The 15155-nt window shown below is 42.6% G+C and overlaps 1 long non-coding RNA gene across 1 annotated transcript in view; it reads right to left on the bottom strand.

Moving 5' to 3' along the window:
• LOC133483887 (uncharacterized) overlaps positions 1 to 15155 on the bottom strand; it is a 92591-nt gene that overhangs the window by 54623 nt on the left and 22813 nt on the right. The window contains exon 2 of the long non-coding RNA XR_009790228.1: positions 11111 to 11179. This is a non-coding gene — a long non-coding RNA (uncharacterized LOC133483887). The remainder of the gene's footprint in view (positions 1 to 11110; positions 11180 to 15155) is intronic.

The raw sequence follows: 15155 nt of genomic DNA, 5'->3' as shown, positions 1-15155 counted from the left end.
ACTATTAGCAAGCACAGACTACACACACCAAAAAAATGGTCTAACACTGTTGTCAATAAAGGAAAGTGACACCCAAGGTGACACCGTGTCACAAAAAAGGCTGAAACAAGTAAAATGACAGAACTCATCTGGCGCCGTAGTGGCTCGAACATTTCATCTCAGCACAAAAACACCATGTTCCACTGTCGTGGCGATTTAACTCGGTTCACGCCTGGAAACGCAAAACAAACCCGAGTGCGCGTCGGGGACACTGTACTACACGCACTAAATTCCACATTAACAAATCCACATGAGCTCGACTGTTGAACTTAATCTGCTTTGATTCTGCACCAGACTGAACCGAACATGCGAGGCCGACTGCGAGCGGCACTATCTCGCGGTAGCTTAGTGTGGAGAGACTGTTGTCTGACAAGAGGGATGAGACAGTCCTTAGGACAGATTCGAAGCGCTGCTACTGTATTCTCTCCAGCTGGGCTAATGTGCACTGCATCCCCACCGATGCTTCTTCTACTTTGTGTTTGGCCACTTAGTCCATGCGCGAAGACGTCACGCTTTTAGATGTAATGTATGCTTTTTGGGACGGTGCCGGCGTTCAACTTGCTGGGCACTTTTAGCTTCAATGTCATCCGCTAGTCGATTTCCCTTTGGGTATAATGATTTGTAAATGGCACACTTTTGTTCTGCTCGCAATGTGCCTTTGAAAAAAAAAAAAAAAAAAACGAATAAGACCCATTGCCTTTTATCCTGCATTGTGCCGTTCTGTGCACCTGGGGAAGTGTAGCACTTGCGTGATAAGAGGAATATAGAAAGCCAAGCCGGATGGATTGAAAAATGGAATATTCTCTATCTTCACAACCAAGCGTGTTTTGCCTGCCATCCCCAACCACCTTCACGCTAGGAGACGTCGTTATGCGTCATGGACAACAGTCGCTTGTTAGCGGCAAGGCATATCACAGGACTGAATGCATTCATTAATTATTCATCCAATTGTGTATTGTGCTAATGAAGTGATTAAACTGGCACAAACCCATTTTCAAGAAACCATTAACATATTATACACAAGTGTAACTCACAGCAATCTATTTCCTGTCTTGCAAACTGAGGGGTCAGGAAGTTGGCCGTTGTTAAACTTGCCAGATGGCCTGTTCTCAATAAAACCACGTGATCACAAAAGTCTTGTGATCAAAAAATTAGGCAACCGATCGGCATTCTTTGAGGAGATGAAGTCAATTTAGAGATTTGTTTTGAAAAAAATTTAACATGTTTGAAAATAAATGCTGAAAACGTGTAAAGACTGAGCCCTGTGTAGTACGAATTTGAGTAGATCTAGCGTTAAACTGCTTTTCACCTATTCAGTGTCATGATTGTTTTGGGCGTGGCTTAAAGGGCGACCACCGACGCACGTCTACGTCGGGCATGAGTCGTCACTATATGAGAACGTGAGCGCCTTCGTTCGCATAAGCAGTTATCCGGCGCTACCATCACAGCGTGCAGTTAGCTAGCTAGCTAACTGCACATTTTTGGAACTGTTTTTGACATGACTTTTTGTTGCACTTTTATCCTGGTACTGGATTATTTGATTATTTTGTGTTTTATAAGCCCGTGTGGGCTGGACGTATAATATTTCATTCATTCATGTATTCATTGTAAAACTAGTCACAAACATGGAAAAAAAATAATAATAACGGGGCCAAGACCAGTTATCTGAAAGATGTGCTGATAATGTTTATTTTAAAATTTGTATTCCAATAGCAACATTCAACAAAACAAAAGTAATCTTATTTCTTTTTTTTTTTTAAATCTAATTGAATTCTTATTTTATACTATATATTGTTGCTGTCAGGCGGAATCATCATCTCTACAATCATTCTTTTTCAGGAAATTAGAAAAAAAAAAAAAAAAACGCCATATTTTCTGAGTTATTTAACATTGTATTTTTAAAAAGAGCAAGCAATTTTCAACACTTTAGATTGGTTAATAATTTACTAAAAAAGCAACAGATCAAGTAGGTAAAGACCAAATTAGTTTGATCTGCCTAACAGTGACAATACTCTTTTTAATTAAATTTTTAAAATAAGTAAAATTTTCTTGACTGTCAAAGTAAACATTTTCCGTTTTAAGTACATCCAGCCATCCATTTTCTTTACCGCTAAACCTCACTAGGGTCGCAGGCATGCTGGAGCCCATCCCAGCTACCTTCGGGCGGGAGGCGGGGTACACCCTGAACCGGTCGCCAGCCAATCGCAGGGCACATAGAAACAAACAACCATTCCCACTCACATTCACACCTACGGGCAATTTAGAGTCTTCAATCAACCTAATACGCATGTTTTTGGGATGTGGGAGGAAACCGGAGTACCCGGAGAAAACCCACGCAGGCACGGGGAGAACATGCAAACTCCACACAGGTGGCGCTGGGATTTGAACCCCGGTCCCCAGAACTGTGAGGCAGATGTGCAACCACCGCGTCGGAGGTTTAAGTACTCATGGTTCATTAACAGAACAAATGGCATTTTTAAAAACAGCAAAAAATAAATACAAAATGAGTGCAAATGTACAACTCTCACGCCCACACTGCTGTTTCCTACACAACTTTGCAGAGAAAGGTCAGGGAGAAGCGGCAGGAACACAGTCAAAGTAGGACACCCAGGAAACTACTTTGAAAAGTGCATAGTAGACATTGTTGTGCATTAAGATTGATTTTGCATTAAGATTGATTGTGCAAATCAATAACTAATTTTAAATGTGAAATTTAACAAGCTTTAAGCACTCCGTTACCACTTGCCCTAATCCAAAATCTCCACTGAGGACATACAGGCCACACGCTCCCAACAAAATTTGGAGACTTGACTTGAAACACGTTCCCAGCGTGGGAGGATATAGTTTCGTCATTCGCTCGTTAAATTCTGCTAATGCGCTGCAGGATTCCTTGCTTCTAAGTCGCTCCTGCCAGGCGCTTCACACGATTGCCGGGGCAGCTCTTTTCCCTAAGAGGCCCACGGCGAGCAAAGCCGAGCCACGCGGGCAAAGGATTCTGGGTAGTTGAGAGCAGCTTTTCTGTCAGAACCACCTTCAAAGACCAGGAAGTCATCCAGAACACGGGAACACGGGATCAAAAGCTCAAGGGAGCTCTCGCTAATTATTAGGTGGAACCTTGTAAAAGGCACCACAACCTATTGTCTATGCTGTCACATTTGCAATAGAAAAAGGTGGAGGGAGGGGGGCGGAAAAAAAGAAGTGAGTGTGTGTGTGTGTGTGTGTGTGTGTGTGTGTGTGACAGGGGGGGAAAAGGACTCGCGAGGGGACAGGCTCACCCATTGTGTGCGAAAGTGAATCATGCTCTTTGTGTGTGAGCTGGCCGGGAATGACATAACGTCAACGTGCACGTGGCGGAAGTGCGCATTACAAAGTGGCGGCCGACGGCCACCCACAAATCGCGTTTTGAACGACTGCACCAGCGCCACCTGTTGGATCGGGTGGGTCACTGTTATGGCCTTCTTAACATTTGAAAAGCTAAATTTGACTATCCGGGATCTCAACAACGCCGTTAGGACTAGCCGTGATTACGTTACATTAAATAGTTGAACTTTTCATTCCAGATACCGTATCTGTAACGGAATTGGGACTAGTTGAAACGACAGATTTGCCAAGTCAAAACGGAATGACGGATATTTTTCGTCATTACAAATATCTACAATTCAGCAGCCCATATCTGCTAGTGAATGACAGATATCTGCAACGGATATACAGATATATGTAACTCTAGTTTGACTTATCTACAATCGGATTTTGACGAGTCATAATTCCAGTGACAGATATCGACATAGTTAAAACAATATTTAAAGATATCTGAACAGGGACCTTGAATTGAGGTGACTTAAAGATAACTTGAAGCGGAATGATGACAAGTCAGAAACAAATTGTTGCTATCTCAAACTGGAGTTAAGAGATATCTACAATTCCATCGCAGATATCTGTAATTCGCACAGCGAATATCTGCAGCGGCATTGTAGATATCTGGAATGACGAACCCCGTACACATGAATGGCAAAAGTGACGTCATTTGTCCTGGGGAAAATGAGGTCGCAGATATCTTAAACACCAATCGCCGATCAGAATAATGTAGTTACGGATATCTGAAATGTTCTTTTTGAGCTGGCAATGTTATATTACAGACATCTGCAACAACTTTATTCAAATTTAAATTAGGGGAAATGAGCCATCCAATCAGAGCAGAGCTCATTGACATGATGCATAACAATGAGAAATCCAACCGCCTCAAATGCCAGGCCGAAAAAAACAACTAGAATAGCTTGAAAAAGGACATTTTGGGCATTTTCAACCAAATGTATCATGCAAGCCTGATGAAAGGACAGCAAAGATTATTAGAATTGGATAGAAAAATAGTGATGGAAAGACCTGTAAACCTTTAGTATAGACAATAATAAATGTTTTTGGGGGGTTTGTGTCAGTTTGCGTTTGTTTGTTTTTTTCCCCCTGCTATTCAGAGGAGGGTGTCCTTCCCCCGCGAATATAGGCGGACAGATGGCGCTGTGACTGAAGTTCATAAGATCAGTGCGTCTATGTGTCACCTCTGCTTAGTTAAGAATAAAAAAAAAACAAAAAAACTGGCTCACAAAATTTGCATTTGAATCTGCATTGTCCTTGGGTGGCTGACCACACACACACACACACACACACACACACACACACACGCACACACACACACCTCAGATGCCCGCCGGGGGACGGCGGTCACAATCCCCAGCGCGGTGATGAGCACTTGTCGGCCCAGGTTGAGGTTTTTGCCCCATGAGGTGTTGATGTCCCACACGTGACAGGTCGCTAGCTGTGCGCGCTCGGGCCACCCGTTTGAGTGTGACGCTGACGACGTGTGACGGGGTGACAGGCGCCACGCACATACAAGCGCACACACACAAATCCTCAGTCCCAGCAAATATTTGATGATGAGATTTTGTCCGGATAGGAGATGGAAGCTGATGTTGACATTTGTGCAGCAGGACTGGCCATCGTCTTCTCCCTAAAGAACGGGAAAGACGCGTTTTACTGGCCTAGGGAAATGATTTCTTCCGCTGTGTCCGTCCGGTGGATTTCCCTGAAGCTTCTCAGGAAATTAGATAACAGGAATCATTCTCTTGGTCGTGATTTTCACTCGTCGTCACAGCCTCAGGGATCATTGTCATAGCGAGAACTGTACTGATTGGGAATCACATCGCTATATTACTGTATATTGTGACCTCTCCATGTGTCAACTGAACTTCAAACCTTCAGGGTTTGCCGTTACTTTCATGCATTTGAAAGAAAATATTCTTATTGATTTTCAATCTTATTTGATCTTGTACTGTATATGGCTACGGTTGACTTTGACTTTTGATTAGATTTCGTTTTTGTTTCAAGTTATGTCATGTTTTACCTGTCGTGTCGACGCAGCAGCTGTAACATCAAATGTGGAAAAGTGCTCTGTACACTTTATGCGTCTGACTATTTTTCAAAAATGGTCAGCTAAACACAAAGCCTTCTCATAATAATAATCCTATAACTTTTTAATCATATCTGACCTAAGCCAATCAGTGTACGCTTCTCGTCAAGTATTATGTTATGTGTTGGTATGACTTTGCTGTTTAATAGATCTTTATACATCCGTAAGCCAATAAATGTGCTTTTCCAACTTCCTAAAAAATATGACATTCAAAAAAAAAAACACAAAATGTGTGACTGGTGACACACAGGCCTACAGCATTGCGTGTAGTATTGTTGCGCAAAACAAATATGTCTTAAAGACTCACACAGAACACGTAAATATTAAAAAGCCTTCAAGGAACATACGACCATTTTACTTCCACGAACCCGAGTATGACTTGAGCCATCTTAATGAAAGAAACTTCCTCCACAAGTGCGTATGAATCACACGGATCCTTGAAGAGGATCATGAGTGCGTGAATGCAAATGAATGGCAAAACCGACATGCAGTAAAGAGCTTCTCTTCGTCTCAATGAGAAGAGCTTTCTATGTGTCTTCCTGTTGGGTTGCCGTTCTTTCAGAATTAGCCTGAATGGCTCCTCGTTGTGGTCCATTACGTGGCTCATCGACCGTGTTTATTTGAGCTGCATGCTACTGCTTTTAACCCTCACCGACCACCGTGCACAATCTGCTTAGTAATCAGAGTGAATGAAGACAGATGAGCTGTTTGTTGACGACATACTGACTCACTGAGTGTGTGAGTGTGTGCGTGTGTGTGTGTGTGCGTGTGCGTGCGCGTGTGGTGTGTTATTGCAAGACTTTACTTGGTCCTGTGTTGTCTTTATATTTTCATTTCAACTTTTGAACATTGTAAGCGATCATACAGGTGTAAAAATAATATAGTGCAGGGAATGCAAGCTCCCTCTATTGGTACGCAAAAGAATCACTAAATTTAAATGTTTAAAATGAGCATAATGTCACACTGGCCGAACTTTTCTTTGTTTTTCTTTTTTTTTTTTTTTCCAGCGCATATGCATCCCTCTTTTAAACACACTGGGGTGTGTCCTAAATGTTATCTGCCCGAAGTTTCATTTTTTTTTGGTGAACATTTGGTTTAAACATAAAACAGAGACAATTACATGTTGTGTATTTAAAACAACAACATAACTTTGGGAAACATGACAGATGGGCTATCGAGCAGCATCTATGTGGCGGCGTTATAACGCGTTAATATTGTGGACATAAACGGAGGAGCAATACATGTAGACAGACAATGTGACAATACTCACATTTGTTCTTTACAATCTGCAAAAAAAAAAACGACTAATATTACTGCAACTTACTGAGTCACAGCTTGGAAATGATTCTTTGTTCCCCCCCCTGACAGTCAAGGTGCACATACCAGAAGGAGCTGCAATGACGTACAACTGTTTAATTCTTTACATTCTATTTAATGATGTTAATACTACTGTACATGTATTTACAAAGTCAAATATTATACAGTTAGGAGTTATTTTCCTTAATCATCTGTCTATTACTGGTCCTTTTTCACACGGTCATACAGGACAACGCCGGACACACGGCGTCTGGCAGCTTGAGTGTTCCCCGCCGCCCCCTTTTAACCGCTCACAAGAACGTGCCTTTTAGTGCAATTACATGGGTTTCTACACATCAATTAGCAATCCAATTAAGTCTTGATGTGATGAATAGCGTTGTGTTGGGGGGGGCGGGGTGTGGACGAACTGGGGATCTTGCTAATAATGAGCCCGACGATTACGCCGATCAGTCAGCGGCTGGGAGAACGGGACACGCCAAGGTTATCAATTAGCGCACAGCGAGAAGGATAGGCACGGTGGTGTCCTGCATGCAGCAACACAAAGTCAAAGTCACCAGGATTTGCTGGGCTACTTTTTGTTGTTTCCAGGTGGTTTTGTCAAAATACACCAACTATCAAGAATGATACTCGCTGTTTTAGCTGATTTAAACTCAATCTGTTTTGGGTAGGCGGTCCTGTCTCGTGCAAATGAGCCATTGCTCGCCCCTGCCAACACGAGCCTCTTTTCGTTACCATGACGAGTTCAGCCTCGAGTGTGAAAAGCGGTTTGAGCACAGATTTTATTTTCACTCGTGGGGGGCGGCACTTGACTACCAAGCCGCCAAAGTAAACTTTTGTCAATGTAGTGTGCAGATGCATATATGTAGTGCATGCAGCGGACACGTCACCAAACAAACTTTATTATTATTTTTTATTTTTTTTTTAAATCTCAGACAAACTAGATTACACCGCAAAGTTGAACGAATATGTGATGTTTGAGACTATAGCAGAACGGCACATGATCAGAGTGAGCCAATCACAAGCGTCGGCTTGAGAAGGAAAAAGTGATACAAAAAAACAATCTGAGATTTTTTCCAAATTTAACTAAAATTGTAATCATGGAAATTTCCAAAAGCAACTGTAATTTAAATACATTTTCTCCCAGTAATGTAATGGATTAAAAGTATATTATATAAATAAAATTAGGTAATCTTGTGTTATTAGTTATTCCCCAACACTGCTTGTATTGAAGTAAAAACTGCCGATGGCAGGACACTTACAGACACATTTTCAGAAATAGGCAGCTAACAAAAATTGACTTTGTTCTGCAATTTCACACGTGATGTGTAGGCAGACACTCCAGAGACCAAATCATTTGCATACAAGCAATTAAAAATCATTTTTCCATATTACATCCCCTTTAAAGCTTCCTGGTCCGAGTATGACATCTTGCTTCTTTGTCAGTAATTAAGGCTGCCACTTTGTGTGCGTGTGTATTTACATCATTTGATTATGCTTATTTTCTTCATAATCATGTTTTGTTGCTTTCATTACTGTACACACTACAGTACCAACATGCAGCTACGGAATGAGAATTGTTTGTTACTGTTCGAGGAAGCGCCTCTTGTCAATTATGGAAAGATAAAAGCGCCACGATAATATTTCAAGGTTCATGAACACGTGATTTACTCTGGTCCAATGGTTCTCTCTCTTAGGGTCAATGATTAAAATTTTTTTACACTGCAGTGGTCTCCCCTGCGACCTTGTCAAACTCTCATTAGATGACTTTGGACTTAAACGCCACTTCACTAGGTCCACCTGCAAAGTTCAGGATAATGCAGCACACCACAGTGCAGTCATGTGCAAAATCACTCAGCCCCTGAAAAGATCTTTGCTGTTTAAGCATGTTAAGTAATAATATGTACTCATTGCAACACTTGTATGGAACACTGCCTTGTAATAAGATGATCGCCTACTTGAGAGGTCTACAGTATATTATTGATTGTGGTGGATGAGTATGATATGCCAGAGTAACAAATTCATTATTCACTCACGTACATACCGGACACTATATAGTTCCCTATTGCTGTTTTGGTGTCTTCTTAAGATGGGTACACACATGCCGATAATCGGGCCAATTTTGAGCTGGATCCGAGATGCCACATTCAAAGTCAGCAAAGTTTCAATCATCGGATGTCTCCAAAAGATCATCCTGACTGATTATCCTTTGATGTGGGGCATGTTAACTCATTCCCTGCCAATGCCGTCCAAAGACGTCATTAAGAATCCATCTATTCCCTGCCAATGCCATCTAAAGACGTCAATTGCGTTTTTTAACGGGGATGGGTGGGGGAGGGTCTTGTGCAGTTTATGTGTGATCGTCCAGCCTCTGGATAACTGCAATGAGGAATGGCACCCTGTAGAGGGCAAAATGCCTTGAGGTGAACGATTGAAGAAGAGGAAGAAGAAGAAGGAGGGGGGGGGGGGGTGCAACAGACAATGAGAAGAGACAAACATAATGGCGGGAAACAGAGAAGGCAAAATGAAAAAAAAAATCTAAAAAAGAAGAAAGCTTTCGGTACTAGAAATGTATTGCGCCAAGGCAAGAAAAATATTCCTGCGACCGACAGGAATGACGCCTTAGATCATGCGGGGGAATAAAGGATGACGCACCGAGTCGATGACTTTTGTTGCAAAGCGATCGCGCAAAATGCCGGGCCGTACATATGGCGAGATGCTCTCAGCCGCTTGCCGGCTGATCGTCTGCCGACCAGGATTTGTATATATGAGATCCGAAATCGTCCCTTTTGGATAGCCAGCCAAGCTGTCATCCTGATGAAGATCGACAAAGTCCGACGAAGGCGAAGACGAAGGTAACTCGTTTGCAGCTCGCGTTAGCTACATTTAGTGAGCAAACACGCTCCTTCTATCCTTGTTACATAAAAACACAATTTAGTCCCACTAGTCTGTTGCCAGTACTGATGTGAATTTTTCCAATTCGTCCATCTTGCACGAATTCAACACCCGCGAGTCGAACGTCTTTTACGACCGCGACGAAGAAAAGTAATGTGTGTTTTTTTTTTAAAAACACACCCTCAATAAAAAGTATTCTCTAGTAATCGTATGTATTTTTTTTTAAACTTACAGGGGAGGCATCCAGCAGACGTTCGAACGGTATAAGATAGAAACAATCTGATCTTTCATTTTGTGGTTTTGTTGTTTACATCGTCATAGTACATAAGATTCTGTGGGGCTTGAAAAATCTATGAAATTGCTCGAAAATGCCTGGCAGTCAGTCTAGGGGTTCCCTGCTCAGGAAATGAGTTAAGGCTGTTTTTGTTTTTTTCCCCCCTACCCGATCTGCAATGAAAAGGGGCTGACAATCGTATATGTTAAACATGTCCAATATTTACGATCGAAAGACGTCTGCGACAGACTCCGTGATTGTGACGTAAAATATAACCTGAAGCTGACACTGTTGCCAAGTTATCCACCACAAAAAAAATGTCAAGGAGTTTGCCACCACAATGTAGTTACCTGCAGGCAAGCCAACAGTAAGTTTGGCTTCTTCTATTTCTTCTTTAACGACGACTCTTTCCATCCATCCATCCATTTTCTTTACCACTTATCCTCACGAGGGTCGCGGGCGTGCAGGAGCCTATCCCAGCTATCTTCGGACGGGAGGAGTTTGCATGTTCTCCATGTGCCCTTGCGATTGGCTGGCGACCAGTTCAGGGTGTACCCCGCCTCTCGCCCAAAGTTAGCTGAGTTAGGTGCGAGCACGCCCGCGACCCTAGTGAGGAGAAGCGGTACGGAAAATGGATGGAATATTTCATATATCTGCAAAGCAGGTGCACGAACTTGCTTAGTTTCTGTAGCCTCTTAACTGTCTTGGATGCCCAATACAACTGGACTGCTGCTTGTCAAATTAATTAAAAGTAAAAGTTCAAAACGCTTCTCCTCTGCCAGTTTCTTTGGACTGTTTGCCCCAGCCGACGTGTTAGAACTGTGACATGACTTTCATTTCTTTGGTGTTTGTGTGCCAACTTTCACATTTAAAGTACTTATTACTGAAGCTCTCCATTTATTGCCACTATTAAAGGGTCCGAGAGGCAGCCATAGTTAAGTGGGAGTTTATCAGCAGGAGGGGAAAAAAAACTTCCGGGCCATTGAAATTGTCTCGCCGACCTCACAAGTTGGCCCCTTCCCTTATGAGCCGTTGTTCCGGTGGTTCCTTCCTGCTCATTATTTTCCTCGTGTTGATGGAACAGCCCTACACGCTGGTGTGTTGTCAGAAAGCGGGTAGCCCCTTACCTCCCGAATCTCCAGAGTGAGGCGCTTGTCCACCTCCTCCATCTCCATCCAGCCACAGGCCGTTCTATCCTGGACAAAAGACACAACGTTTCACTGCATAAAGTTGACAGCCTGGCACATCTTTTCACACTCTCGACTGAAGCTGCGGCATTTATTTCTCGAGGAAACGGAAATCACTCGTGGATGTGCGCGTTGCGTTTGCCGCTATTGCGTCCGCCCTCTGCATGTGCAAATTCAAGTCAAGACACGTGCATCTCCCTATGGGGGTCCCTGGTGTAAACAGTACTCACATCCGTTACCTGCTCCTATAGACCTACACTGTATAAACACATAGAATGCACAGCAATAGCTGACTTGTTTACTTCCTCAACTGTCCTCATGTCCTCAATGCTCTGCTGACCAGCTTAGAGGTTTTAAAGTGGATCGAATTATAGTTTGTTCTTCCGACTGTGCAGAAATGGTTTTAGTCTTTAAAGGTTGTTTAATGGGCACTGAACTTGGACGGTGAACTGTGAAACTTCTGAGTGATTTCACTGGAAAAGTACTCCGCCGACAACAACGAAATCCAATCGAAAACAACATACAGGCAGCACAGTGATCTAGTGTCTATTTGGTCTGCTGTGCAGTCATCAGTTTCTGGGTTTGAATCTCAGCTAAATTGACCATTGGCGTGAATATGAACGCTTGTTTGTCTTTATGTGCTCTGCTATTGGCTGGCAACAAGTCTCAGGTCAAAGTCAGCCGGGATGGGCTCCAGCTCACATGTGACCTAATAAGGACAAACAAATGGATGGATGGAGGATAAAAAACATAGGAATTGATATCTGCCAAATCAATCTTTTTGATTTTGATTTTGATTGAGCCATATTGTGCTGAGCAGCCATGACAGTGATGTGTTCCACTTGTGTTTCCGCGATCACGATCAAACAGAGACGCAAACACTAAGCTTCGTTTATTGTATTTCAGCATGAGCATTTTGGAGATATGCAGTAATACGAATGCAGTAATGTATCGCACAGGAAACGCCTCGTCAAACAATCGTCGGCCCGGCGTGTCCTGCATCGTCGGTCGTCGTCGGGCAGTTTTTTAATCGGCGTCACTTAATCGCTCCGATTGGCATGCGTATTGACCTCATGGCCACACGTACGGAAGAATGATGCAGGAAAGGCCGCCCCTGTACGACATTAAACAGAAACGCGACGTCGGCAGCGTGATAAAACGCAAAACTGGCAGGACATCGAAACGCGTTTTATCAGACATTTGTTGTTTTTGCTCCTTTTCCTTTTAAGGCCCGGACAAACCAAGAAAACACTAACTGTATACGCGCATAAAATAAACCGAACAAGATCCCAAACTATGTACATCAAGGGAGGAAACACTTGTTGCGACTAGTGTAAAGTAGCACAGCCTTCACTGGTGGTGTTCAGTGTTCTTAGGCTAAACGAATTACAAATCAGCGATTTGGGGTGATTTAAAAAAAAAAAAAACAATGACTAGAGATTAAAATAGACAAAACTGCACTTAAAGTATATATAGTGCAATGGGTTCATATTCCAACTCTACCATTTTAACACAAACAACGTCCGTTTTTGATTGTTTTGTATCATTTTGTGTGACAACTGAGCCTTCTTAAACGTTGCGCATCGTCTTCCCCCGTCAGGGGACTCAACCACGGGATCAGCAGCTTTTCTTTAACATGATCCCCTGCGAGTTACGTCGCCGTACGGCATATGGGGGCTAAGGCATGTAATATGTTCCAATTCTTCCAAGCGGTCTTCCAAAGACATTTAGTCTATACTTTTACAGCCTGACTCAAGGAGAAGCTTACATGCTATTCGTGTGCAGCTCTCTTAGGTGTTCGAGTGCATGAACAAGCGATGGCCTACAAGAGTTCTCCGGTTGCCACACGACAGGAGAATTGACGTGTGCTATTTTTCACTCGGATGATTTGTTTCCGAGATCTGGGAACATCGCTCTCGCCGGACGCATCAGTCGCAGGGCTGCAGAGCTTTCTGTTACAACGGGGGGAAAGAACCTATTTAGCAGCGTTGTATAGGAAGTAAATGTCTACGAAATAAACGTGGTTGGAGGCGTTGTAAAAAGCTCCCAATAGATTCTCCACTCAGCAGGGTTTTGAAACTGCGCTATCACTGCAGAGATTGCTAAATCTCCCACTAAATGGAGTTCATTCCCCACCGAATGAACGAATGAGAAATGCCAGCAAGGATAGATGGAATGACGGATGACTCTTTTCCGTTTATTAAGGATTTTTAGGCTCGCAGCATTGCCACCAACATTGTTTATGATAGAAGTCTGTGTGAGGACAACAGGAAGGGAAGAAGGAAAATGAGTGTGACGATAAACTTGTATTTGGGTCATTCCTGTTCCAAGAGAACGTCCTGGCGAGACGCACTCGGTTAAACTTAGCTTATGACACGGCAAATATGTCAAAATGGAAACTTGCGAGTGTGTCTAAATCTTAAAAGTGAGGTTGACAACAAACGTCGTCCCTGCAAAGCTTTGCGAAACAGCACTGAATAAGAATGGATGCAAATTTGAAACTGGCGACCAGCAAAGGGAAACTAACCCAGGCTAGCCCAAAAAAAAGTTTTATAATTGCCTCAGGATGCCACAAGATGGCAGCAAAGCACCACTTTTCTATTAGACAGGGCTATGGGCGAACAAAAAGGTCTTCACTTCAGTCCAACATAGTTACTTGGCACCGAGATGCCATCGGATGTGCCACAGCAATCTTTACATAAGAAATGAATGAGTAGAAATAAATAGCTGTTTTTTTAAAGTTAATGCCACATAAAAATCACAAATATTTAAGGAGTTCTCGGTAATTAATTTAAATTGTAATAGTGCAAATTAAACTGAAAAACCGCAAGGCAGAGACAGTGGTTACACAAAGAAGTGTGAAAAATAATAAAACATTTTAGCCCCTAAATCAAAGAAATCATTACCAAGGGAGGCTACAGATGCAATTTGATTCAACCACAACCTTGTTTAGCTCTGCAAACTAGAGAATTAAGAAGTTAGATGTCCAAACGAAAACAATTTTCCCCATTTGGGCTGCCATTCGTCATCCAGAACTTTCCTCTTAATGCGCTCTGACCATCACTCGACATCAACCTGAGAGGAGAACGTTTGAGTCGTTTTGTTAACTGAAGGGAACATTTAGCGGAATCCCTCGCAAAAAAGACGCCACTTGCGTGACAGCGCCACCTGTTCTCTCGCCGGTCCATCTCGCTGGTGTCGCAACGCGGAGTTGACAGTTTACCCCCCCGGAGAGATGAACTACGACACCGTTTCGGTAAATACGAAGAATATGTGAAACCAGCCGACTGCGGCCTTGTGTTTTCTCTTTGCGTTGCTGCTCTTATGCAGAGAGTCAAACCAAGGTGTGCGTTTGGGGGACAAAATCATCTTTGTCCTCAAACGATGAATAAATGATGAATCCAGAAAAAAGATCATCACATTCTGACGCCGTGCACCAGCCACATTAGGTGGCACATCCATTTAGGCATTTGTCAATGGAGACTTTTTAATCTTCTTATGCATCTGGAGAAGTTCAGAAACAGTATGTATGTGATTAACATGACACAAACATTTAAAAAAAAAAAAAAAAGAAACTAGATACAACATACTCACCCATGACTGCTAAAAGGTGATACATTCTAACACAGCCATGGGAGAGAAAAAAACAGCTCAAGACAATATCATTGGTTCATTTTATCTCATCACCACAAGGTGGAGACAGATCTTTCGATGCGAACTTCATTCTACAGCTTCTCAAGACATTTGCTTCATTTGTGGGAACAAATGAGACAGACTGTAACAATGCTGCCATCAAGTGGGCAACTTGGTCATGGTCCTTTTTTTTTTTTTTTTTTTTTTTAATCATTATTATTATTGTCGCTCAGTGCCATGGTCATTCAAATATGAGAATGAGAGTCAAGTGTTATGTTTGTGTTTCATACGGGATTCACCAGTATGGAAAAAATAGGTGGATAAGTGAATCAGTGGAGGAATGGATGGATGG

The sequence above is a fragment of the Phyllopteryx taeniolatus genome, chromosome 9 (genome assembly GCF_024500385.1).
Source record: "Phyllopteryx taeniolatus isolate TA_2022b chromosome 9, UOR_Ptae_1.2, whole genome shotgun sequence".
Classification (NCBI taxonomy): domain Eukaryota; kingdom Metazoa; phylum Chordata; class Actinopteri; order Syngnathiformes; family Syngnathidae; genus Phyllopteryx; species Phyllopteryx taeniolatus.
The sequence above is the reverse complement of the archived record's forward strand: the minus strand, read 5'-3'. Positions and strand labels throughout refer to the sequence as shown.